This window comes from Falco rusticolus, chromosome Z, assembly GCF_015220075.1.
Source record: "Falco rusticolus isolate bFalRus1 chromosome Z, bFalRus1.pri, whole genome shotgun sequence".
In the NCBI taxonomy this organism is placed as follows: domain Eukaryota; kingdom Metazoa; phylum Chordata; class Aves; order Falconiformes; family Falconidae; genus Falco; species Falco rusticolus.
In genome coordinates, this window is record NC_051210.1 from 6,464,761 (window position 1) to 6,492,273 (window position 27,513).

Below are 27,513 nucleotides of genomic sequence, written 5' to 3' on the forward strand. Positions count from 1 at the left end.
TTTCACATTTTATTAAATCAGACTTTTACAGTAGTTGTTGAAAGCAAAAAACACTGAATTATATTTAGATAATAGTTCCATAAATAATGTGTGTTTTCACAGCAGTCACAAAGTCTGGAATTTATGTGCTAATTACAGACCCCAAATCATCTCTGCACAGATTTGCAATTAAAACTGAAATATTTTCATATACAATGTGAGCCCTGTATTCATAGCAACAGCTAAGAGACATGCTGGTTACAGTTTGCTCAGTAAATCTGAATATTTTATGTTTGAACACAATTGTTTCACCATTGTTGTCCTTACGTTTGGTATTTTAAAAGCTGAAAGAGTTTAAAGGCGAGTGCCACACTGTGGATTGCTATTCCTTTTAGAAAAAATATTGTTTATATAGTAATGTATATACTGCTACAATCTAAGGGAACAAATTATTATTGAAAGACAGAGAAAGCGAAATTCCTGTGTATGGTTATCTTCTTAATAAATATTGTAAAAACACATACTTTTAAAACCCTGCAGTGACAGCAAAGTGCAGGAAGAATGCAAAATTAGGGAGAACGTTGAATAATTCAGTAGCTTGTTATGCGATTAGATCTGATTGGCCAACACTAAGATGCTGCCCATAAAAATGATTTCCCATGGTAGCATTGGTCTAGGGGTGGGGGGTTTATGATGTCCATAAAATGGGAGAACAAGGCTTACTGGAACTAATAATATCATGGCCGCACAGAATGATTGATGATCTTTAAAAAGGCCCAGATTGGTTTCATCTTTCTTCAGATTTTATCACTCACTCTTTCTTAGTCACGTGCAATCACTAAGGCCAAGAGAGGTAACAAGTGTTTGATGTATGATACTTGAGCCACTTTTGTCAGAACTGCATTTATTTTAAACCGCTCTTGCATTTGATACTCCCAACATGTAGATGTTCTTTATGTTGATTTTTTCTCCAGCTGATGAGAACAGACACTCCTGGGGTTGGGTCAAGAAGTAAGCCAAGCTCGCTTTAGAGCAATGGTGCCAAAAATCGCAGTAAAAATTAAACAGATCCTCCTTCCTTGCACTGGGACCATTTCCATTACTGATTAAATGGATAAAGAGCTGCTCGGGGCTGACATCTTCTTGGGAGAACCTCATATTCTTTATTATTTGCAGTATGAGCACACCTTTCAGAATGCTACTTACGCTTCTTGGAATACATTATCCATTCCAATTCACTCTATCCTTCACAATCTGCAGAGAGCCACAAAAGCTCCTTTTATGTCAGATGAAATTTCAGATGAATAGGGAAAAAATACTTAATTTAACCAACTGGGGAAAAAAAAGGGTCATTTCCACTGGTTTCTGAAAGCTTACACATCTCCTCAAATATGACAAATCAAGCCAGATATCTTAATCATCTGTTGGAAACATCCTTATCAGTAACTTATTCAAAAAGATTGCAGATGTGTGAGCTGAAAAATGTTTGGCAAGGTCCCAAAGGGAAAAGAAAGCGTATTAAAGGGTTGATCAAATAGCAATATATTGGAGTCCTGCACATTTGGAGAACTTTCTGTTATCCTTATTTGTTCTAGTTGGAAGAATAACACATAAATCAGTAGGATGTCAGGTTTCCGAGACCCATCACCAATGCACTCACATACATTTGTACGTACAGGTACAACCGTACATGCACCTGTGCCACACCTGTATCCTTGTGCATGGCTATGCTAAGGACACACGGGCCCTCTTGCTGGTGACCGTTTTGTCTCCTGTAGGGTGTAATGGTTTTCTGTTTTGACAATTTAAATGCTGTCTAGCACTGTTTAACAAAATCAAGAGATGTTCTTGGCAATTAATTTCTGCCGTCAACAGTATTCTCAAACTGGGCAACTCCCCTTGGAACAGGGAGCCATAACAGCAAAGCCTGTGCTAGTGAAAGAGCAAGACAATTCATTAGACGACTCTGCAGCAGCTAAAAGTGGCGGGGGATGTCAGCCCATGCTTCTGTGCTTCAATACTAATGAGAGTCATTGCATATTCATAATCCTAAATACAGTCAGCTTCTGATAAAAACTTTTGTCATGGAAGCTTCACAGCAAGAGCAAAGCATTGCACTCCTCGTGTCATGGCACTTCCACCAAGCCGGCGCAAGAGCAAGATTGATTGTTTTGCAACACAGCCTGACAGGGAACTAAGAGATACTGCCCCAAGGGTCCTGAAACTAAGCTTAGTTTGATTACAAGGCTCCAAGTAATCAAAGAAACAAAAGAGAGGGAGGAAAGTGGGGGGAAGATTGTTGTTTTGTCTTGTTGGTGGTTTGGGGGCTTGCTTTTTTGTATTATTTTTTAAAGATAAAGGAGGCTCTAAAGACGTAGCTTTCCTTATTGAGTGTTGAGAGTAATTATCTGTTAGGCGTTTAAAACAGTTTATATCAATTTTTATCACGGAGGAAGAACGGCAGGCACTAGCAAACTTGTTCCCATGTTGTAGGAACACTGCTGTATGTCTTAATAGATACAAATCTCTAAAACTGTATGAAGTTTGACGTCAATATGAATAGCAAAGATTAGTGAACTCAACCTGTCAGATATTAAAATCAGCTCTGCCAAGTGTTATGCTACCCAGAATTCGCTTCTTTCGGGTTCATTTTCATTTTTGTTGTCAGCTCCTTCTTCTTCTCATCGTCGTTGGTATTTTTATTATTACTTTTGAGAAGCTACCCATCTACTTTCCTGTCTGCAAATCCTGAAGGTGCACAGCTCATGTAGCCTTTGACCTTGTAATACCTGTCTGCTGGGGCAGCTGTTAGCATCCCCTGGAGTCAAAGAAGAGAAACGTATGTTTCAGCACCCACTTTCAAAAAAGCCTTGAGCATTTTCTCACTCACAAGGATGTCTTCAGCTGGAATGCCAGCACATTTCCACATCTTTTTGACAGGCAAGCAGACTATAAAATATACATAGAATCAAATAAAACAGGACATTAACACAAAGGTTTCAAAATCTGATTAGAGTACAGGGTTGCATTTCTTTTTTTTTTCAGCAATTATAAAGTCATGCATTTGAGGGGAAAAAAAAATTAATGCACTGCTCAAGAGAAATCACGAAGGATTAAGGATGGGAAGGTTTCTCTAAACTGTTAAATATCTCAGTCATATGTATACAGGCTTTGAAAATAGAGGAATCTTGTAGTTATGATTGATTGAGGTAACTGATTATCCACAGATATTTTAAGTGTTGAGACATTAAATTGTCAGCCATATCAGTTTGATTGCAGTAAAACATGAAAACATTGACTTTTGTCTAGTTAGAGAAATTTATTTTTCCCAGAATGACAATCCTTTAAGTAGAAACCAGGCAGCTTGCCAGCTCTCCATGTCATACATTGAAGTTTGCAAATGCAACCCATATTTTCAAATGTTTTTCAAGGTTCAATGAATGGTGCATAGGTCTTTGGCAAATAGTATTGTAATAAACAGATTTCCATATACTGCTTTAATCTTCCTTAAGCCTGGTGTAGACTAGTATTTATTCATTACAAATAAATGAATGGCATAGATGTGGTTTGCATTCAAGGTGATACGTATTCAGAGCTCTTCACTTATGTAAAACATTTCTCTAAAAGAAACAGTAACCCTCCTTGGACTGAAGTTATAGGAACAAGTTTGATTAATATGTTTTACAAGCCTGAAGTAAATGCTCATCATAACTGTCAGCAAGCTGACAGCTTTCAAAAAAAGAGCCTTTGTTCCCAGGATGAGTAATTTGTGTGATCTTCTTTAAGATACCACACTCAAAACCTTAGAGGGAGAAGGTGTTACATTCAAGCAAATTCTACTCAAAATATGATTGCTGTTAAGTCTGCTTTGTATTCCGGATCCTTGATATGCACACAGTATTTGACAAGATAGTGACTTTTTTTTTTTATTTGTTGTTCTTGCTTGTCAGAACACCTGTGCTTTCTCATTAGGCAGAGGTGTACTCCACTAGTTTTGTACCTACGTGCGTGGGAGAGCCACCGTTACCCAGTGCCCTGCATCACTTTTGTGCTTGCTTGTGGTTTCATAGAAAAAACCCAGGCATAAATAATTACTGGATACCTTAAAGATTACATTTGATTGACTGAGAATGTAAGAAAATAGACTGAAAGTTGGAGGACTACAGAGGAATGATTGAACCATACCTTGAGAAGCAAAGGGAACAACTATTCCCTCAATTCTGGGTCTCTTTTCAACATTTTCTCCTAACTGCAGTAGTAACACCTCTGCCACAAAGAATTAGGCAGTGGCATGTTGTGTCTCCAACGTTAATGAGCAAGTACCTCAAGAACAGGTCAACTGCTGAAAAATAAAACTGAGGTTTCCCACTGGCATGGGAAAATATTTCCTCCCCGACTCCTTCAGGCAAAAAGGTTACTGTACAGCATGAAACATTAGTTTGATTACTTTTAGATAGCCAAAGTTTGCTCTCAGTTATATCATTTCAAAGCTGGAAAAGACCATTTGGCTTAAATAGTCACATATTTATCTGTTTATATGAGTAGCTACAGTGAATAGTAAGAATGAACTAATCCAACCCTTTTGAAAAATCCAGCCAAAATATTTGACTGAATGGCGCTGGTTTCCAGTTTGATTTCAAGTAAGATAGAGGAACTAACCCTTATTTCCATCCATCCATGTGGTCTTTTTGGTCCGTGAGTCTGTGTAGAGTAAAGGAGAAGACTTTGGTCGTTCATCTACCTCCACTCAGCTAGTCTTCTCTTTTACAGGCTGGGTGAATCAAAGATGAGTCTCAAATGAAGCTCTAAGCACTTGCTCTGCAACCCAACAAGCTAAATGAAACCTATGTCCAAGGCATGTCACCCGAATGACAAAGGTGTCCTTCCCAAAATGAGGTGAACAAATATGGATGTGCTCCCACACCCAACAAGATGTAGCTAGTACGGCAATATGACACTGGTGCCTGTATTATTCACGCATTTAAAGGACCAAAAAACCTTATTTAATTGCTGGTTGAGTTTTTGCTATTCTTTTAAATAGGGGATTGCCTGAACACAAGCTAGCTCACAGCTCTTCACAAGCAAATCTTCCATGGAGCTCCACTGGAGCTAAGGACAACCTTGTAGGCTCTGCAACCTCCTCCACAGGACAAATTAGGAGAGCCAGGCTTTGTTTTGGGAGAAGACACAGCCCCAGTTTGGACACGGACAGACGAACAGGTTGCTGTGTAGTGTGGGACCCTGCAAAGAGCTGGGAGAAACAGTTGGAGCTCAACAGCCATCTCAGTTACCCCAACAGCCTTCCACTGGCCAAATTAGTTTTACAGCCCCCCAAAGCAACTTATTGACAGTAGCTAGCTCTTACCTTCTTCCCAGTCTGCTGTATGGACATATCCAGAGTAACACAGCAGAGGTGATTATCCATCCTTAACGCAATTTTAATTCATCTTTGTGCTGCTAGGAGAGGCTTGATGCACTACAAATAATAAAATAATACCCAGTTTAATTCAAGGTAGGAGTCTATTACTTCCTACACAGAGATTTATTTCCTTAAACATTCTCTTTAGATTATCCTTATCACAGGATTTTCAAAGTCCAGGGGGCTTTTGTTCCTTGCTAACTTTCACATGTTTTGCCCTAATTCAGCTCCTTTCTGCAGAAAAGGCATGGGTTTAGCCCTTTCAGGTTATTCTCCTTCAAGTCCTGCATTATCATCTTCTTTTGAAGAACTCAGTTTCCCCAGCACTGAAATGAGTCTGGATTTTCACACCATTTTTTAAAAGAAACTCAAACCCCTGAAGTTAACAATATTAGTGCTTTTCAGTCACTAAGAGGGGGGATGGGGGTGTTATATTTTCTTATTACTGTCTTAAAAAGACAATGTATATTCCCATCTATACATACTGTACTTAATAATTTTCTAGCTTCAGAATTCTGGAGGGAGATCATTCAGTCCTGGTAATTTGCTATTACTGAATCCCTCAAATTGCTCCATCTTTTTCATGCCATACATCAGCCTGTTAAGGCCACATTTTTATTTCCTGTGAAAAGTGACCTTGGAATAGAATTTAGAAACAAAAATACTTTAAAAGAGTAGGAGAGCTGATTCACTAGGAAAAGGTTAAGTTCCGAGTATTGGTAAGTGTTGACAATGAGGAGATGTAATAAAAATCTATAAATATTTGAGGGGTTTTAACAGTAATCATGGAGAGAAAAAATTACTGACTTTGTCATTAAAATATTTATCCAGATATATCTATCTTATTGGAGAAAATGAGCTCAGTATTTCAGGCACTGTGGTGTGGTAACTGGTGTTAATTTTAAATCTTTAATCACAACCACTGTAAGACAGTCCACTGAGATAATGGGGTGAAAATATGAAAAAGAAAATAGAGGGATATGTCTGGAAATTTTATTTGAAAGCATAATCCACTGAACTATGCTGCAGCATCCCAGATTAATTTGCAGAATCCCCATTAACTAGATAAAATTCCAGTGAAATCTATGGTCAGAAACAGCCGTCCTTTGACATGGGGATTGATGAAGTGGAGAAAGGAAGAAATGAAGGAACAGGGAAATTCAACATCCAACCTGGCTGTCCTCTCTAGCATATGCTACTGTCTACACATGTACCACCTGCACTGGTAATTAATCTAATAATGTGATATCTGTTTTGGAGATCTCTGGCTATTTTCATTTCTCAGAGCTTCTTTGATCTTTTATTCTTAACGGCTCCTGGCCTGTCAGTATATGCTCTAATCTATGTTACCTGGCAGAGTTTCAGCTCAAGATTTCTTTGAGTTCTTGAGGTCCTGCCTGAACTTTATACTTTCCTAAATAAAGCAGAAGCAGGATTGTTTCCAACTGCTTTGGTGAAAACATGAAGTTATAGGAACCATGGCTAGCTGACTCCACATAACTGGCCCTCATTTCGTTATAAACTGGAAGTTCCATAGAAAGGTAGACCCAAATGAGATCATCACAATTAAATCTGTGGTAGAGCCATGTAATTGTCTCAAGTGTATTGATTTCAGATTTATCTCCTATTTTACTTTTTGCACTCACAAACCATATATTTTGATGACACCAAGCTGAGCCGTGCAGTTGGCACAGTTGAGGGACAGGATGCCACCCAGAGGGACCTGGACAAGCTGGAGAAGTGGGCACATATGAACTTCATGAGGTTCAACAGGGCCAGGTGCGAGGTCCTGTGCCTGGGTCGGGCAACCCCCAGTACCAGTACAAGCTGGGGGTGAAGGGGTTGCGGGCAGCCCTGCCCAGAAGGACTTGGGGGTGCTGGGGGATGAACAGTTGGACATGAGCTGGCAACGTGCGCTCGCAGCCCAGAAAGCCAGCCGTGTCCTGGGCTGCATCAAAAGAAGTGTGTCCAGCAGGTCAAGGGAGAGGTGATTCTGTCCCTCTGCTCAGCTCTGGTGGGACCCCACCAGCAGTACTGCATCTAGCCCTGGGGTCCCAAGCACAGGAAAGACATGGACCTGCTGGAGGGGGTCCAGAGGAGGCCACAAAAATGCTCAGAGGTCTGGAACACCTCTGCTATGAAGACAGGCTTAGAGTCGGGGTTGTTCAGCCTGGAAAGAAGAAGGCTTCGGGGAGGCCTTATGGCCTTTCAATACTTAAAGCACGCTTACAAGAAAGATGGTGACAGACTTTTTAGGTCCTGTTGCAATTGGACAAGGGGTAATGGTTTTAAACTAAAGGAGGTTAGGTTCACACTAGATGTAAGGAAGAAATTTTTTACGATGAGGGTGGTGGAACTGGCACAGGTTTCCCAGAGAGGTGGTAGATACCCTGTCCCTGGAAACATTCAGGGTCATGTTGGAACAGGGCTCTGAGAAAACTGATCTAGTAGCAGATGTCCCTGCTTATTGCAGGGAGATTGGACTAGATGACCTTTAAAGGTCTCTTCCAACCCAACCCATTCTGTGATTCTACATTTTATGATTTGGTTACGGGAATAGCTTGCACTACCATCATTTCCTTTATTTGTCATGACATAATATTAAATAGTTGGGGCTGCAAAAGTGTTAATGGCTACCAAATAAAGTACTTCTCAATTAAATAGGCATTAGCAAAACACTACCATTTTGGTTAATAGTCCTAAAGGGTTTTCCTTCTCAACTTCAGCTGGTCCACAGCAACTCATGACATTACTTGCAGATCAGATGCCTCCTCAGGTTTCCATAACCCAGCAGTACCAGTTGGCCTACTGTGGGTAACATATGGATGGGATTGGTCATTGTTTCAGAAGGATGTGTTTGAGTTTACAACATCCTTTTATCCATCAAGTTTTCTTAACTCATATCTGGGAAGGAGGAGGCTGCCTGCTTTCTGCCCATTTTGCTATGGCACTTTCTAGGGTTAAGGTCACGGTCACCTAAAGGTGTACAAGAAGCAGAGCATTTATATGGCACTCATCTTTTTTGTGTGTGTGACTGTTCAATCTAGTCATTGTCTGGCCCTGTGCTATCTCATGGCAATGGGACAAACCAATAGTTTCTCATAGAAGAAGCTGCACGCCCAAGGAAGATGGGAAAAAAAAGTACCATGGGCATTTGCCAGCAGTGAGAATGGTTCAGTGCTTCTCACTGTTTAACAATACTTTTTTTCTTTGAAAATGCAAATCAGCATCATTATATTTGAAAGGCACAAATTTAATTTATTTTTATTTTAAAGAAAAGTCAAAATAGATTAGTCTATGAATTTAATCTTCTTTCCCTGAATCTTCAGCAAGAAATTGTGCTAACATTGACACAGGTAATAAATTTCAGTACTTTCTTACATATTACCCTTCCAATTATTTTTCCACCCTAAATATCATCAACATTTTTAATGATATTATTTAAAAAAATAAAGCATCCAATTCATCAGACAGGATACCTTTTCCAGTACTTTTAAAGTACAAGGAGGAATTTGGAAAAAACTTAGAAACCCAGGCTGGTATTCTGGTTTTGATTCCTGTAGGGTAGCTGGTTTTTAGGTATAAAGCTGAGGAAGAACAATTATTCTCTCCCATAAACATTTTCTGATTTAGCACTTTGGAATACTGGCACATTCTTTAATTTTTTGCTATTATTATCAAGTTAATCATGTGTGCAAATAAAACTTTAAATAAACTCACTGAGAAAAAAAATCAGAAGTAAAACTGGTTCTTTTTTTTGTTCTTTTTGGTTGTTTTTTTCCTTTTCCAGACTTCATAACCTCCTCCAGAAAATCATATAAGCCTTTCCAGGAGCCAGATCTCAGCTTCCCCTGTCCTTTGTTTATGCTGTAACCTTTGCTAAAACAGCCCCACTGCCAGTGGGTTAATATTTTCTTTGCTACCACTTTCTACCTGCAACCAGTACAGTGGCACAGCAAATGGAGCAGGCAGGTATGCAATCCAGTTATCGATCGGCACAGGAAATTAACCATTTGCTAATACATGGGTGTTTCATACAGCACTTTATATTTAGTTTGTATTTTTGTAAAGTAAGTATTTATATACATTGTTCATGTAATTTATTACATGTGTCTGTGTGTGTGAAATATATGAAGGCTATTTATGGGCTGTGTCAAAAGGTTAGGAACAATTGAATTTATGGAGAGGGATCACTATTCCCTTGTGAATTCCAGTAGTTGTTTTTCACATGTTTCTAAAAAAAAAAATGAGAGGAGTCTTAGCCCATTTGGTGCTCACCAAAATGGATGGCTCTTAAGCTCCTGGCAGTGGTTCTTTAAACTAAGTGAGGTTATCTGGCACAAAAACAGACTAGGAGATGTTGCAACATCAATTATTAATGTCAGGTAACTTCCACCTGTGGTCCACAAGTCACAGCATCAAGCGTCAGCAGTGTTTCCATTTACAGAAGGCAATCACCTGAAAATCTGCAGGTCTTACCTCTCGTTCTGCTGCAGGTTCTCCATGGCCAGATGCTGTGTTCTATGATAAATGCTCTGATGCTCATGTTTTGAGAAAAAGAGTGTATTCTTTTCAGCAAGCATTTTTCTCCCTCTGGACCAATCTCTGGGGTGCATCCTTGAGCCAGGTAGAAGAGCTGTTGGGTAATACACAGAGTCATTTGATGGTAAAACATGACGTCAGTTCCTATGATGAATATAATCATCAACCTAGAGCAAAGAAGTAATAGTTTCCTTCCCGAATATCTTTCTTTCCACACCTTTGGCATGGCAGGAAAATTAAAGACCCTCAGCATTGACTCTGATATTTGTCAATGGAAGGAAATAATGAATGTTACCAATAATTGTACTTGTGGCACTAGGTGTCTGGAAAAATAACCTTTACCAAAGCCTTTTCTGTTGAATTTCTGGCCCATTCCAATAATTTTTACTTCGTATTTTCATCAGATCATATTCTGCTACTCACGTTCTGCTCAAATGCGTTAATATTGCTTCCACAATAAAAGTGACTTTCAAAGAAGTATTGACATGTTTTCGCTGGTTTTTTTTCATTAAACGTTACCAAGCCTGTTGTAGAACATGCTAGCAACCTCTTGGTTTGTTAGTGCAGGTTTTGGTTCTTAAGTGTATTAAAATGCAGCGGAGAACTATCTGTTTCAAAAGTACTTGCTAATTATTATATATTTAGCATTTTATCAGGATTTTAACATTTGGGTCTAAAAATTCAGATGCTTTACTATACTTCGATACATTTATTTTTACAGAAATTTTGCAATTAAGTTAACATTAGCATAATTCTTTTCTTTTTACTGCCAAGGCACATGCTTTTAGCTAGCCTGTAACCTCATCTATTGCACAGTAATTACAGACTATGCAATAGCTTAAGAGTATTTACATAAGCTGGTCAAACACAGTAAACAATCAGCAAAATTTTAATAACATCAGATTAAATCTTGAAGTTATTAATTCACTCTTAGTCAGGACTTACATGTATAAACATTTGAGGAAGTGATTGCAAAGAGTAGGTGATGACCTCAAGATTTCACCCAACACTAACAGATTTAGTCTGAGGTTTCTTCTTTGCAGTTATACACAACACAATCCCATCATCAATTAATCTGAATGTTTGCTTTAATATAGTTCTTTTATGGCTGAAGTTTGAAGATATTTCCTCGAACTAGATATATTTCAGTGGCTTAGTCTCATAATAAGTATTAAACATAACTTGACAATGTAGATTATCAGACTGAATGGTTTTAATAAATTTAATTTAGTGAAAAATTATAATTACTTCTTTTTTAATCAGAGCTTGAGTTCATGAAAGGGGAAAATTAGCTTTCTACATATGGCCATATCCCTATTTCTCCAATTCAGAGAAAATTCCTGTTCAATGTAGTCTTGCCTGAGTGGGGGATGAATAGAGGTTTGACTGTGGTAAATATAGTGCCTAGAAAAATGATGTGTTTTCCTGCTGTTGCTATCAAGACAGTTACTGTTCAACATTGTACTTCATACTTAAATTGGCTTTGCCAGAGCATGGTAATGTTTATAAACTATCAGTACTCAATTTGTCTTATTTGTAAAGAATGGGGCAAAACCTATTCTTGGTTATTGTGAGTCAGCTGCTTTTTTTTTATTATTTTCCAAAGGTTATGACACCAGACTGTTTGTATCTCAGCTACCAGATGCATAAATGATTGAATTAGGAGAAGCAGGACTTTTTTTACTCTGAAGTTTAAGCAATAAGCTATTATTCAAGAAGTGCATCAGAGCAGAGATCTGCCACTGAAGAGTCTTTGAGAGGGGAGGTGTGGGTTGATACCAGGTCTAAAGAGATGCTAATGAAAAAGCCCCAAGGATAAGTTCTCTAACAGAAACCCTAAACTTACCTGAGGACCAGTGTCTATCACCATCCATTACAGTTATCCCAGAGCTTTACATGGAGGAGTTTAATCACAGAAAGTCATTAGTAATTTATATTATGAATATGAGTTTGATAATGATTAAAAAAAAATTCTTGCCTTTTTGGATGTAGAGGAGTTTTAGCATGTGAGAAGTAGGTAAGTCCATACTTGGTTATTTAACTCCAGTTACTCTAACAAGTAAGTCTTTAGACTGCAGGTGGATTGCAAAGAGATTTCAGCAGTGTATTCAGCATATTGAGAAAACCCATTTTTCCGGCTAATGTTTTCCATTCTAAGTCAGTGTCATGCCAATGTTTGTGGTGATTCTCACAGAAGTGCAGGGAATAGGCTGATGAGAGATCCTTTAGAAATCAAACCCTGTAAAGAATTTTATTAAAATGCATTGTACGCGGAGTCCAGTTCTCTATTGTTCCTCCCATTACATAGCCGCTGCAATGTGGGTTTGAAATTACCAAAGCTGAACTTTGGTAATTTCTGTCGGCATGGTTATGATGAGTAATGGCCATGTCAACACAGGCAGCTTATCCCACGCTTCAACCCCAGACTGCTTGCAGCCCCACCCAGGTGTCTCTTGGACCCCTAAAAATGCAAAACTGTTGTTTGAGCTCTGACCCTCTGGGAGCGTTGGCCAGTCCTCAAGAGCCAAGCCCTTGTACTCTGCATGGTATCCCTTGGCTGTCAAAAACCACCATGACTCATATCCAACTAAAGCAAGTAAATTGCCGTTGTGTGGAGATGGTGTATTGCCATTCCTTCCGGACAAGGAGTTAAGCTGTGTGCAAACATCCCTCCCCTGGTACCCAAGGTCCTGGCACAGGCAGGGCATTAAACTGCTCACACACGGTGTTTCTTCTGCCTTTCCTTCCCCAGAAAAACAAACTGCTTTTAGATAGCACAGTGTTCAAAAAAAGTAAGTTCATTTTCTGTAATGGTACTTCAGACTGATTTTTTTTTTCCTAAAAGTCTGTTATTTTAAAATACCACACGTATATGTACATATGTAGAAGAGATCATATACATGTATAATCTCTTTGATTTACAAAGAAATTGTGCGTATACCTATGTGTGTGTCTGTAAATGATCTCTCCTAATTTAAACGACTATGTGAAAGGCTTGCCGGCATTTTGCTGTGGAGATAAAAGTAGGAGAGAAAGTAGCTTATTAACACCTGGAATATCGCCTGCCATCTGGAGAGACTCAACCCACACTGGAGATGTAAGGTTTGGACACAAATTTCTGGTGTGTGATCCCAGACCTCAAGCTCTATCAGTCAGAGGCATGTCTTGTAGTTCTAGCCAGCATTTTACACCCATTTGGCACCAGTACAAAGGCCTACAAAAGGTGGGAGCAATAGGGAATTAGTCCCACTGAGCTTAATAAAAACGCAGGGAGGGGAAAAAGTCATAGTTCATTTGTGGAGCCCTGAGATAAGTAGGTTTTTTATAACGTAGAAATGTTCTGGGACGTGCCAGTATAAAACAAAAGAGCTCTAGGACAGCCAAGAGGAAAGTATACAACAAAAATAAAAACATATGGAGGCATTTAAAAACAAGCTAAAATTTGTCTTCTACAAACCCCCAAACACGCGCTCCCCTGTTCTTCCTGCAGCTCGCAAGGAAAGGGTGGTTCTGGGTTTCCTCTCCAGATGGAGAGCTCAGCAGCGTATTCCCATTCCAGCACTTCTTCCAAATCTGCCACATTATCCTGCTTTCTCTAACACCTGCTACAAAATATCTCACACTTGTTCTGTCTCGCTCAAGGTACAGGAGAAAAAGGACCCTGGCACCATCAGAGGTTGTGCCCAACGCCGCAACCAACACTCCCAAAGGAGCCATCCCCACCGCCTTAGCATTGTTTGCAGAGGGGCGTTTGTGTCGTGGACACCATCCAGGGAACGGCAGCAGAAGTACACATGCTGACACCTTGAATTTGGTGTGAATGGATGGATTTGTGGAATTCCTCTGGCCAGCCTTTCTTTTATGATTCGCTTTTTCATGATAGATGACGTTTTAGAGATGGAGTGCTGCTGCCGTTGCACACGAGTAGCCTGTGGCAATGGGCAAGGAGGAGGCTTTTCCAAGCCTCACACAAGGAAATGAATTAAAAATGAAAACCATGGTAGCTGTCACATGTTTGTGTTCAGGTGGCTTATTGGGATGTAGCCTGTTGTGACACCACAAAACCTATTACATACATCTGTGGTTGTTCAATGTCACACAGCTTTCATTAAACATGTGTTGGCTGAGGTTCTTCTGTCCTTCCAGATTCAGTCTGGTTCATGAAGACCACGAATCTCAGTCAAGATCCTTCCTTGCCCTACTCCTGGTCAAAAGTGGAAGACCCTGGAAGCTGTTTTATCCCACCTCAAGTAACAGGGTCTCCAAAGGCCCATGGACAAGCTTGGAATTGCCACAGCTTTGTTTCTGTCATGTTGGGGTCAAACCACATGTTCCAAAAAGGTTCATATTCAAAATGTTTTGTGACAGAAAAGAAAGGGGCATTACGGCTGCTGAATATGCGGCTTTAGGCCATGCTCCATAGCCTGACCTCCACTGCAAGCACCAGGTGGGAACACTGCAAAAGCAATGGAAGGTGTCTGGGCTGCCCCTTAGATGCAGCCTCCTTATCTTAAGCCATTAATTCAATTATGAATTACAGCAGCCAGCTAATAGACTATGAATAGAATGGAATGGAATTTAATGGAACAGAACGGAATGGAACGCAATGGAACGGAACAGAGCAGAACAGAGCAGAGCAGAGCAGAGCAGAACAGAACAGAACAGAACAGACCCAGAACAGACCCAGAACAGAACAGAACAGAACAGAACAGAACAGAATAGAATAGAACAGAATAGAACAGAATAGAATAGAACAGAATAGAATAGAATAGAAATAGAATAGAATAGAATAGAATAGAATAGAATAGAATAGAATAGAATAGAATAGAATAGAATAGAATAGAATAGAATAGATTCAGTTGGAAGGGACCTACAGCAATCATTTAGTCAAACTACCTGACCACTTCAGGGATGACTAAAAGTTAAAGCATGTTTTAGGGCATTGTCCAAATGCCTCTTAAACACTCACAGGCTTGGGCATTAAGCACTTCTAGTTCTAGCATTTAACCACCCTTCCCAAAAAGAAAGGCTTCCTAACGCCCAGTCTAAACCTCCCCAGCACAGCTTTAAACCATTCCCATGCGTCCTGTCACTGGATCCCAGAAGAAGACCTCAGCACCTCATTTTCCACATCCCCTCCTCAGGAAGCTGTAGACGACAATGAGGTTGCCCCTCAGCCTCCTTTTCTCCAAACTAGACAAACACAGAGCCCTCAGCCACTCCTCATGGGATGTGCCTTCCAGCCCTTTGCCCAGCTTTGCTGCCCAGCATGGGGTAGTCTGTCTGGAGAGCAGGGTGCAAGCTGCAAGCAGCAATACAGCTGAACTGTAGACCAAGAAGGAGAATACTGGATCTTGCCATCTCTGGTTGGTTGCCCTGTACTTGATTGTCCAAGAATGGGTCCTTAAAAATGGACATTGACTTAAAGAACCACAACACAGCTGCTCCAAAGATCAAGGATAAAGAGGCAGAGCTGTGCATTATATGGGAATGGTTAATAATAGATTGAATAAAACAAGTTGGCCTCTTTTGCTCTCCAAAACTGAGACAATTGTCGGCAATAGATTCACCATACTAAGGCACAAATTTCCCAAAGGAGCCCAAGGGCTGTACTCCTGCCTGCTATTAGTACTGACCTGTACAAGACCTGTCACGTAAAACAGAGCAGCCAAGAGCTGTCTGGTGCTCCCCATGAGCACCATCTCCATCCTGGTGGCAGTTATTTACACATCGGCCTTGAGGAGTAGGTCCGCCACAACTATGGATCCCAAAGTGAAGGTCATGTTCTCTGTTCAGGGGTTAAAAGGCAGTGAGGTGGACATGAAAAACATTTCAAGATGCATGAGATAAGTGCTTTATTAAAATATACTGATTTGGGGAAATTAAGTTCTGGTATTATTCCAGTTTTCCTGAAAAATTGTTGTTTCCATATTAACCATTTCTAGATATCAAACAAACCTTTATCCCTCTGATAAGAAATGTGTGTACTGTTACATTTTCTATCCACAATCACATGGAGCAATACAAAGATGTAAACCATTTTATCTATTTAACATTGGATATTAGATTTTTCAGTACTTCCACCACCCCACAGAAATTATATTCACACAGTACAAAAAAATTCAAACAATAGTAATAGCGGGGGAGGGGGGGGGAGGAATCTGTTTTCCTTTTTTTTTTTTTAACTTGGTGTTAACTTAATGATATGTGACATTGCTATCAGTGCAGTGCAATAAAAATGAAATGGTACCCAATGTGCACAGACACTATGGAAATTTCAAATGACAACAGCAACAACAAAAATTATACTTTCCCTTTCCTTTCCTATACCCTTTGCATTAACGTAAGGATATGTGACTTTGCTATCCATGCACTGCAATAAAAATGAAATTGGTGGCCAATGTGCCCAGACAGAGCCTTCAAATAAAACAAAAATAAAATTATACTCCTTTGCATCATGTAAAGGATACAGACGCGAGGCACAAATTTCACTTTGCTGCCACATCACAAATAATATGCCAGCTGAGAACCTATATTTCTTTCTCATCATGAGGGAGAAAAAAAATGTACTTCGGAACAATTTTTTTTTTAATTTCTCTTCATTTTATAAACACTAAAAAATGTGTTTTAAAACAGTTTCTTATATTAGACTCATTGTGTTTATACATTTCCTAAATGAATGCTTTTTTGGTAACATGTTTGTGTCTAACATTACTCATATAAATAAAAATATACAGTCATTTTATGGGATAATAGGCAAACAGACATCTGCATGCAACATTTCCCTCATTAGATGTTATCATGTTAGCATATTTTTATGACTTTGCTGCAAAATACAATGTGCTGATTTGAAACCTTATTAAATATAACTTATTATGTATGTTAACAACCCAAATGCTTTAGTTATGCTTGGAGAACTGTTTAATAAAGGAGTAGTTAACACTGCTGTAGTTTGAGGCAATGTGACCTGGAGGAATATGCCCACAGACACTACAGGAGCAAGAGCAGCAGCTCCTCATCTATGATCAGTGAACTGCTGATGGTCTGCAGATCCCTTCTTTGAGACGACAGGACAGCCGTCTGACTGTCCTTGTTTGCAGCTACCAAACCACATTGCAACTAATTAGGCGTATATTAGGTGCCTTAGCATTATTTTTCCAGTGAGAAGTTTTCATCATTAACACGAAGATGCACAGGTGTTATCAAAAAGAGCCAGTGGAATGCGGTTGTCCAAAAGACCATAGTTTTTTAGAAAATCTGAACTCCACTTCAAAACACCAGTAAATGGAAGACATCGGTCTGGAGGACTCGGAGCAAGGAACACTCCCAGTCTGAGTAGAGGGGGCTCCATCTTCAGGTGCTGCAAACCAGTTGCTGTAATGGTTTAATTAAGATGAGCACAAGTGCCACGGTTAAACACCCTTGTCGGAAAAGGAGAAAGTGATGGAGAGTTCAGCACCAGGCCAAGGAGCCAATGGCACATGAGCAGATGAGGGTATCTGCTGGTTTCATTTACATTGGGATGCATACAGCCAACAGAGCAAAAATCAAAGAATCAGATGGGTTGATAATCTGGCCCCAAAAATGCACAGTCGCTGCTCGATTGCTGTCACATCATGCTACGAAAGTACCAGGCAAGCCAAGCTGTGGGGACCAGAAACTACCGAGGAAGTGATTTACGCAATGGTTACTCTGAACAAACTGTCCGTTCTACTCTGAATGTATTTAAAGGCTTTCTTCACAGTGATTGTAAGAACGAAATGAGTCCTCCAAACCATTAGTGCTTTCAGCTGGGTTTGATCAAACTGTTACACCCTCCATGCCGGGGCTCTGAAAGATGAATGCATAATTGAGAAATTTTCTCTTCTAGAATATTTCTCAAATCCAACAACAAAAGAGTTTAATCAGAAAGTTACTCCCTTTTCAGGGATAGTTCTGCCATGGCTGTTTGGATAAAATGACTGGAAATCAGAGCTACAGTCATTTAAATAATCTGTTAAAAAGCTATTACGTTTCCTTAATGCTAGTTATTTTTAAATGGTTCTTGGTTTGATTCGTGAACAATACATGAACAGTACATGATTCACATGGGCAATTTTTATTAAGCACTTATCCCAAAAAGAATGTCAACTGGGTGAAACCCATTGTATACTGCAGCATTTTCACTTTTTTTTTTTTTTAAATAACATGCGTTAAGGTTCAACCTCTTATAGACCAAAGTTGACAGGGAACTTGGGCCTGCTGCAGAAGATCAAGGAGCCAACAGAGGCTGAAAGATATTATATAGGTAATTGTAAAGATCTTGCTGCAGTTCGAGTGCTTTTGAAGTTCTGTAATGACTTTCTGCTATCAGAAACTGTCAGGTTTAATTGAAGTCAAAGCTTGCTACTTAATCATGAGATCCATAAGTGTGTAAATATTAGTGCTGCTGCTAAGCAATGAATCACCTTAGTATTAATTAGGGGAAAAAAATGCTTTGCACTGCTTTAAGGGCACAGCACACAGTGGGCTGCACTGAGAGGTGCATTGGTGTGTTTGCAGGGAGGATCATGCAACTTCAGAGGATCGGGAGCTTCAGCTTTTAATTCCGTTTCTAACAGACTTGGTCTGGGCCCTGGGTAAGGTACTTTCCCCCCATACTACTGTTTCTCCATTGTTCCAGCTGTAAGGGATGGATTTGGTAAATTATTACCCACCTGACTGGGATAGCACACGAACTAAAAATTTCACCAGAAAGTTTCCTATAGTTTAAACTGTTCAAATATTCCAGCAGTTTGAAGTTCAGTGTAATACATAGTATGCAAGCACAAAGACAGTCACCTAAGGCTTCGTGACACTGGTGGCTAATGTACCCATACTTCCTATGCACAGCCAATGTGGGGATGATTTTACAAGAAGAGTTATTGCTAATTGCCATTTTGAAACAAACAATATATTGCCAGTTGAGCAATATGATCAAAATCCAAAGCATTGTTTCTGCTGTGTTATAAAAGAACTTGGATTATGCAATTCAGTGCCAAAGTGACTTAGATCTGCTTAAAGACTTCTAAATTATGGTAAGCATTTAAACTGATAAGCAGAGATTAAATATGGGCCACAATAGGATTAATGAATATCAGGGTCTTAAATTACCTATTTACAATCACATTTAAAAGTAGAACTACAGCTGTTAGTTACAGTCAGGGTACGCTTCAGACTGGACAGTAGCAGTGAAGTGACGTGTCTACAGAGCCTCTCGCTTGATCTGAAGAACTCCTGGGATGCAAATTTTCAGTTTTGAAGATCATCTAGTTGAAGTGCATCCACTTTTCAAAGTTTTGCAGCAACCTTAACACAAGTTTTAGCACACGGCACTCTTACAACTCTACTACACGCTGCATACCAAAGAGTTGCCCTGGGGGGAAAAAAATGGTGTGGTTAGGATCCTAGCTAAGTGTACTTCTAGGATTCATTAAATTTTAATGCATCCCAGTTGTACTTCATTTTGGGAAACTATGCTTCTTTTATTGTTGGGTTACCCGGGCCCATAATCAGGTCCTTAATATGTTCAACAAAGCATCAGGATGCATGAAATATCTTACCAGATAATCCTCTTTGGAATCCACAGTTCAGTTATTAAGTATTTCTTTCACTAATCTCTGTAATCCTCTGTTGATATAGGTCAGTAAAACAGTGGCTAAACCTCATATGATAAAACTGTCTAGATTTTGCAATCATTCCTTTTATATATTTTTTTTTATTTTTCTCAGCTGTTCTTTACTCCCAAAGGGATGCAACCATCATTATAGATGTTGCACATGGCAGCTCCCAGGAACCATGGGGAAGGTCTCTACACCAGTATGTCAGCCAAGAGTTGAGATCCATCAGCAAACTTGAGACATATTCAGAAAATGTATGTGAGAGTCAAGACCAGGATTATATGCTGTTTGATAACTGAGACGACATTAGCTTACTAGTGTTCGCAGCCACTGGATTAGCAATCAGTGTTAAATCTTCACATGCAATGAAAGTTAACAATGCTGGTTTTATATTGTCCCAAAAAAATCATCGAGTCTGTTTTCTCCTTTTGATTACAGTTCATTTAAGGGAAGAACGTTACTGCATGCTTTGAAAATGTTTTATGTGTCTTTGGCTGATAGAACACACAAAACGTTTGAATAGGCCCATTTATTTGAGCAGACGTATTAAATAATACTTTAAATGTGAACATGCGTGTCATAAATTTTGTAGTCTCTTTAAAGTAGGATAAATCTGTGTATTTAAAATAGTCTTTCTTCAAAGCCATCTTTTTCTTTTTCTTTTTTTTTCAAACAGTCATAAAGGAAACTCTGATTTGTGCTGCATGAACAATGCCAGCATCATCATTTTAATGTTATCCATATGGGCTTCTAATAATAGATAAGAGACTACATTTGTATTGTATGTCTTAGAGACATTTAAAATCTTGATAAGGAAAGGCTGATTTCATTGGCCCCACAGTTAAAGGAAAGCAGACCCTAATTAAAAGAATTCTGTTCTGAATTAACTAGTTTGACATGTGCTAATTGACAGTTCCTGTGAAATGGTTCTAATTAAAGTCAATATGTCTTTTTCAATTAAAAGGAAATTAAGAATATACTAATATACATTAACAACTTAATCTGCCTTCAATATCCCATACATCAGCTGCTTTTTTTCTAATGTTATTGGAGAACCATCTGACATGCATATTCTACTGTTTGGTTATGGTATCTCATTATTACTCAACAAGAACACAGGCACTGGTGGATATCCCCTAGAGCAAGATGAGAACTTGCCTATACTCCACGCTTGCAATTCCTTATCTCTAGCCAGGTAAAATGTAAACTCACCTTTCCACGCAGAAGAAAAAAATACTTTTCTAGTGACCAGAGATCTACTTATTAATTGTGCACTAGGGCAAGTGTTGATGACTGTTCGGTGAATTCAAACTTTTACTAAAAGCCTTAGAAGTAGCGGTGCACTGCTGGGCTGCCCTTTCATTATTTGGCCCAAGGAAAGGGAGATTTTTTACTTTGGAGAGACATCTCTCATGCTCTGTTTCAGAAGTGAATGCAGGGCAGAGTTCTCTGGTGGGAATGCTTTTAATTGTATATACAAGAAGAAAATAGAAAACATGCCTGCTTGGTAGAGCAGTGCTGAAAACCATCCCATTGTTGTTGCTGGAAATGTGACGTGTCTGTTTATAGCCGCAAAATTAAGTATTCAAATGTGCAGTTGACTTTTTGCTACCAACTCCAAGGATCTACTGCTACTGACTTTACTAACTAAAAAAGTTCCATCCAAAATATCAGTCTTCATGCCAATAAGATCGCTACCTTGAATTTACAGTGAACTATGAAGAATATTAACATCTGCTCATGTGAACTTTGTTATTGATTTTTCATAGTTTTTATTTTCCTGTTTGGGAAATAATAACGAAAAACTTCAGCCAATACATTTTGGAGACCAGAGTCACCCAGGGAACAAGTAGAGTAATTGACTTTAAAAGGTAATTAGATAGCTGCTTTAAAAAAAATCTGCCTCATATAGGCTGTTAAGAACACAGTAAGAACACAATCTCACTTCTATTATAAATTTTGTATTTCAGGGAACACAACTTCAGCTATGAATATTCACTCTGCTGAATTTATCATAAAAAGAATATATTATCTAGCCAGATTTTACCAAAGCTTGGCTTGACTCCAGCAGTCTACAACATTCAAGCGACTTTTAAATCATAACAAAAACATGTATCTTTTTTTCAAGAAGATGAAAATTCCACAAATAATCGTTTACTTCTACCTGTAATGTTATGAGACAAATTAAGTGACAGAGAATGGATTTTTCTAGCTCCAGAAACTGAAACAGAGGGTTGCTGAGAGCACAGCTAAGCCTCAGAAACTGTATAAAATGCTCTGGGAAGATTTCGGAGTTGTGGTGAGGTGTAATTTTTTACTTTTGTTTGAAGTTGTTGTTTTTCCTGGTGTTTGTTGAAATTCATATTCATTTTAAGAAGCGGCTAATATCCAAAATATTTCATACTATTGAAATAAAAATGACCACATTGCGTATTGTTGTCTGGTTCTGTTTAACAGAAAGAATACAGCCAGATTTTCAGGACTGTGCAACCAGATTCCATATAGGCAGCTACTTAATTCTTGCAAATGCCAATGAAAGGTTTAAAACTTTGTCCCAAAGCATCTAGTGCACAACTCACAAGGCCTCATCTTAAAGCTAAAAACATTTTCTTGATCAGCCCTCTTAAATCCGTATAGATTGCTTACACAGAGCTGTGAATGTAAAGAGACGCTTGGGCTGAGCGTCTTGACTCTCACGCTAGACAACGCATTTTAGCGGGTCATTGATGAGACCAAGGGCTTCAGAAAGTTTCTTACCCAGCTCCCCTCCCTCATGCTGCCAGCGGGTCCCTGTGACTTTAAAGGAAGATTTTAAAGGGGAAAAGCATTCAGAGAACCTGAAATAAAGAAAGAGAGCAGCTGAGATATAGACCTTGAAATGGGGCTGTTTGGTTCTGCCAACCGGAGTTAAATACCCGGTTCCCCTGGAGGACCTGGGATAAAGAGCCTGATGTGTTATTTCAATATAAAAACTCTATCTGACCAAACCAGGCACTAAGCTAATCAGGTCCTAGAGACAACCATGTCCTAAGGAAAAATACTCATACATTTACAACAGAAATTCAAACCCTATCTTAACCATTTCTTTTATTTTAAACACAGAAAGCTCCATAGCAAGTGGGACTGGACTCTTTGATGCCATATCTTCGTGTCCATTGTAATCTTTTAATATCTCATTATCTAACCTGGGGATGGTATTTTCAGAGATCATTTATATGTGTGTCTAGGACTATATATGACTCACAGATACCATTCTTTTCTCAGTGTCGATTTTTAACTATTGCCTCAGTATGGAGCTGGTACAGATGCATCACTGAAGTAAGATTTTAAACATGTCTCTAAATTAGTAAATAAACAAATCTCTGGGAGACAGCAGAAATTCTGACTACTTGTATTCATTAAAATTCCATGGTACTCTGCACAAGAGGAATGCTAATCCTGGAGCCTAAACTGAGACCCAATCCCACAGGCCCTTAAAATGTGCTTAAAATAGAGTAAGACTATTTACAAGGTTCACTTTATGGACCTAGGTGACTGCAGCTCAACAGTATTCTGCCTGTCCAAAATGCTACTTGACTTTCCACCGGCTGCATTATTCTTTCTTCTCTCGCCTCCTTTTCCTGTGGCTTTGCTGTAAACTGCTAGGAGCTTATTTCATGGATTCCGTATTTCAGCTGCATTTCATGCACAAGTGAGAGGACAAGGACAATGGTATGTGAAGCACTTGGAAAATTATTTTCCTCTTACTCCCCTTGCTAAGCCTGTTTCAGTATTTCAACCCCTTGCTCTAAAACTGGGGAGAAAGGGGGAAAGAAGATGGAGCATAATATAAGAAACAGTTGGCTTGCATCTGAAAACACTTATGAATGAGTTCCACTTGACTCATAAAAGTAGTCATATTGATTTGAAAAAGCCACTGTTTGTTGGAACATGTCAGTGTAACGCATTTGCAGTACATGTAAGAAACTCCTTGTAATGCAAACGTTTACAGTGAGGTCGGTGCTGGGTAGGTCTGGAGTAATCCTTGGTCACACAAACAGTCTCAAAAGCCGAGGGGTCAGGTAGGAAGAGAAACACCTTATCCAGGTAAAGATCCTGTTTTATATAAGCATTTTACTATTGTATAAAGAGTATCAATACTCTTTGGGAGATGGGGGGAGGGGGGAGGGCGATCATTGCATGAATCAAAGCAGTAAACTTGTGAACTACCTTCCTGTGGATGAAGGTCTAGACAGATTTCGGTGGAGTCTGACAGCCCTGAAAGTCAAAAACACAGTAAAGAAAAAAAAAAAAATCCAGTTCCTACGAACCTTCCAGAATGCAGCTATCTTTGTCTTTGTATAAATAATTAGTGAAGCAGTCTTTCTGTTTATATCCAGCCTAGCTAGATAGAGCTGTTTGTGTGGGGAAGGAACTGCTGTGTTCTTGATGCAAGCCAAGCACATCCTATAAATTCTAGAGTCCAAGAAAAAATTTATCTTGGCAACAGGTCTGCTCGAGAAATCAGCATGTGGGACATGCAATGCTGTGGTCCATGTAAAAACCTCTGGTTAGCAAGTTTTTTCTCCTAAGCATCTGTCTTTCTTACCACTTTTCCCTCTTCCCCCCTTCCCTTCCACAGCACTTACTGTATGTAGTCACATTTTCCTAGCCATGAATGCTACACCAGTTATACATCCTCCTAATACATACATTATGGAATGTGTTTGTTTTTGCTGTTAGAACAGATAAACATATTTTCAACATGGATTTGCTCATGAACTGAAAAACAAAGTCATGTGGGATGTTTTTAATATCTTGTTGGCTTCGCTATTGAGAACATTTGGCCCCAGGCAGCCTTCATTTACATACCATGCCCCACATCTTTTCTATTATTGTTAATTGAATATTCACATTTCAGTGTTCCTGATCCTGACCCCTATTTGCTTCACACATTCTTTTGTACTCAGTGGCATCAATTTTTCTGGCATTATTATTAACATTATCATGCAAATAATTATTTGTTAAAGTCATCCCCTTTCACTGACAGCAAAAATGACTGAAAATTGGTAATGTGTCTGCCCCTGTTTCATACAAACAGGTAGATTAATACAGAAAATAACATGGCTTAGGAGGTGTACTGGTTCCCATTTTAAGCTCCTATATTTAAGTATTCAAATTTTTCTAACCTTTACTTTCAAGCCCTTAATTTTGGGCGAAGCTTTGTGGTCTTAACCTTTGCTCCAAGACGCCTTTTTAAGTGAAAGCAAGAAGTTAACTAGAAAGATCTACATTTTTTTAACCATAACAAAAGTTTCATCCAAAATAACTAGCTGTAGGTAGTTGAAATATGGCATGGAGCAACTTTCCAAGAATCTTTCCTTCCACTACGACACAGAAATCTAACTCGAAATGTGCCTTGATCCAGATTTTGACGGCTGTATTCAGATCGTATTGAGTGCACAGCCAGGGAAAACTGTGTGGAACACGTGCACGGGTGAGACAGTTGCTGAATGGAAGATGAACAGAAGTGGTAACAGTTAAGGAAGCCCATACCTGTCTTCATTGCCTTCTGCAGTGTGGCTGAAGGATTAGGAGAGCTCCTTGTAAATCCAGCAAGAAGCCATCCCATGGAGATGACCTTCTAAGTGTTCTGTAGCTCCTAGTAAGTATGAAAATGAACATTCAAAACCAGGCAACGGATTGGATTCATACTACCCAAAATGATGGTTTATTCAACATTTGCGCCCTTGTGGGCAGCAATGTGACTTTTCACCAGCCAAGGAGATGCAGAAAGGATTCAATTCTGCATGGATTCATTCCCAGACCTTCCAGTCCTGCTCCAACCCAGACAACCAGTTGTAGACATGTACCACACCAGCATTACTTTATGAGCCAAGACACCTTGAAGCCACAAAGCAAAGGTTTTCTGCGTCTTCCACCATTTTTCCTTACACCTGGGGAAAGTAGACCTAAAAACCAAAACTGTAAGTGCATGTGGACTTCATGATAGTGTGCTTAACACTTGATAACTAACAAAGCTTACACTGGTGTTCACGCTTTCGAAAACAATGGTCAGGTAAAGTCTCTAAAGATCATCTCATGTACAATATGACAGTACACTTTTATTCATGTCCAGCCCCAGTCTTTCTGCTTGTAATGCATGCCTGACTGCTGTACCAGTGCACACTGGTGGCAACGGTGTTCATGTAGGTGCATCCATCTCCTGTACGCCGTATATTAAAGAAATGAGATGTCTGATCATCTACAAAAAGAGAACATGCTGAAGAGAGATCAGTGAGTGTGCCAGGCAGAGTCCAGTAAAAGTATATGAAAAGTATCCTGTAGAGAGTACTCGTACTTCTGATCACAGGTAACTTTAAAACAGATATCAGTGAAAGCAGACTGGCACTGTAAAGCTATTTAAAATGTGTAGGTACCTTTGTTCCATTGTCACAGAAATTGCACCTCTGTCTAACGCTCTGTTAAATTTTTTGGGTGGCTAATTTAGCTTCCATACCCATGATACCCAGGAGGGAGACCACACTGGTGACTGAGGCAGAAAAAATGGGCTGTAGAATTCAGGCACAACTCAGTCTGTTTTAGAAGTCGGTGAGAGAGTTTCCATGGACTTCAAAGGGTGTTGGCTCAGCACCCACCGTACTGTGAGAGCAGATCTCTGTGCAATACAAGAGCAATCAGAATCAGGCTCTAAACACAGAGATCTCTAAATCTAAAGCTAGAAACCTCATCTCCAGAATCAAAGTGCAGCTGTTTCTTGAGGTCACATCCATTTTCCCATGAACTGAGCAGCATTCATATAAACTCGTTATTTCTGAAAACAGGCACCTAACTCCTATGACCGCACATACACAAGCAAGTTTGGAAACTTCGGTGTAAGGCAGCAAGGACAAACAAGCATGCCATAATTCATGGGAAGGAATGGGTGTCCTGAAAGGATGGCCTTTTCTGTAGGCATTGCCATTCTGCTGGTGTGGTCCACCTCAGGTACACTAAATACTGCTTGTTCTCTAACATTCGCATGATGTTTGTCTGTCTTCTCAAAGTTGTGGGAGTACGGTAAGAATATTACACTTTTTTAGTGGAGAAACACCGCACATCTATGAAGCTAAAAGTTGATATAATCTCAAAGCCATCAAATTAAACACAGCAGAGGAGCTTCATCATTTTCTTGTTTGGGTAGCTGAGTTAACTGTTATGGCCTTGATCCACGAAATGCCTTCCCAAGCCAAAAAAGCAGCCCACTGACATCAGTTAAGCATGCATCTGTCTGTGCACAAATCAGATTGCAAGACTGGAGCCCTGAAGTGGTCTTAAAACAAGGCCAGATAATGGTCTTACGTGAGACCTCTTACTCAACCCAGCTGAAATCAATGGGGCTGCTGGATGGGGAAAAAAATTACTCACAAATGAGAGTGAGGAACTTCCAGTCTGACCTTTCATGTTCCGCATGGTTTGTGTATACGCTTATTGAAAATGAAATGTAATTTTATATTTTATAGTTTGAATCATATAGAATCAGCATAATTTATGCAGGATCCCACATGCCTGTTAAGTAGTCAGAATGCTTTTCATGAGGAGAAAGCATATATAAAGACAGATCTGAGATATCTATATGTGTATGCGTGCAATGAGCAGACCAAATTTACTGAGAATAACTTACTGGAAAGAAACTCTCTAGCTGTGACATTTTACACCAGTTTTCAGAACACAAGAGGACAATTTTTATACCTATCAATAATTAACAGGGGTTTTGAAATTAGTTTCATTCCTTTCCCTGTTTTTCGGTAAACATGAAATTGCAGTTTGCTGGGATGATAGGGAAGCATTATCCTGCGGTTCCTGAAAGGCCAAGCTCAGCGATGTAAAATGACACAGGAGCATGTAGACGAGTTATGTCTGGGAGCGTGCAGCGAGCTGAGTGTGTGCCGGGAA

The 27,513-nt window shown here is 39.4% G+C and overlaps 1 long non-coding RNA gene across 1 annotated transcript; it reads right to left on the reverse strand.

Annotated features, from left to right (window-relative positions):
- LOC119141771 lies at positions 1-25,992 on the reverse strand. The gene is made up of 4 exons (XR_005102034.1): positions 25,114-25,992; positions 15,577-15,728; positions 9,878-10,034; positions 1-5,455 (listed from the first exon to the last, which is right to left on the reverse strand). It is a non-coding gene; the product is annotated as an uncharacterized LOC119141771 (long non-coding RNA).
- Between the last annotated feature and the right edge of the window lie 1,521 nt (positions 25,993-27,513).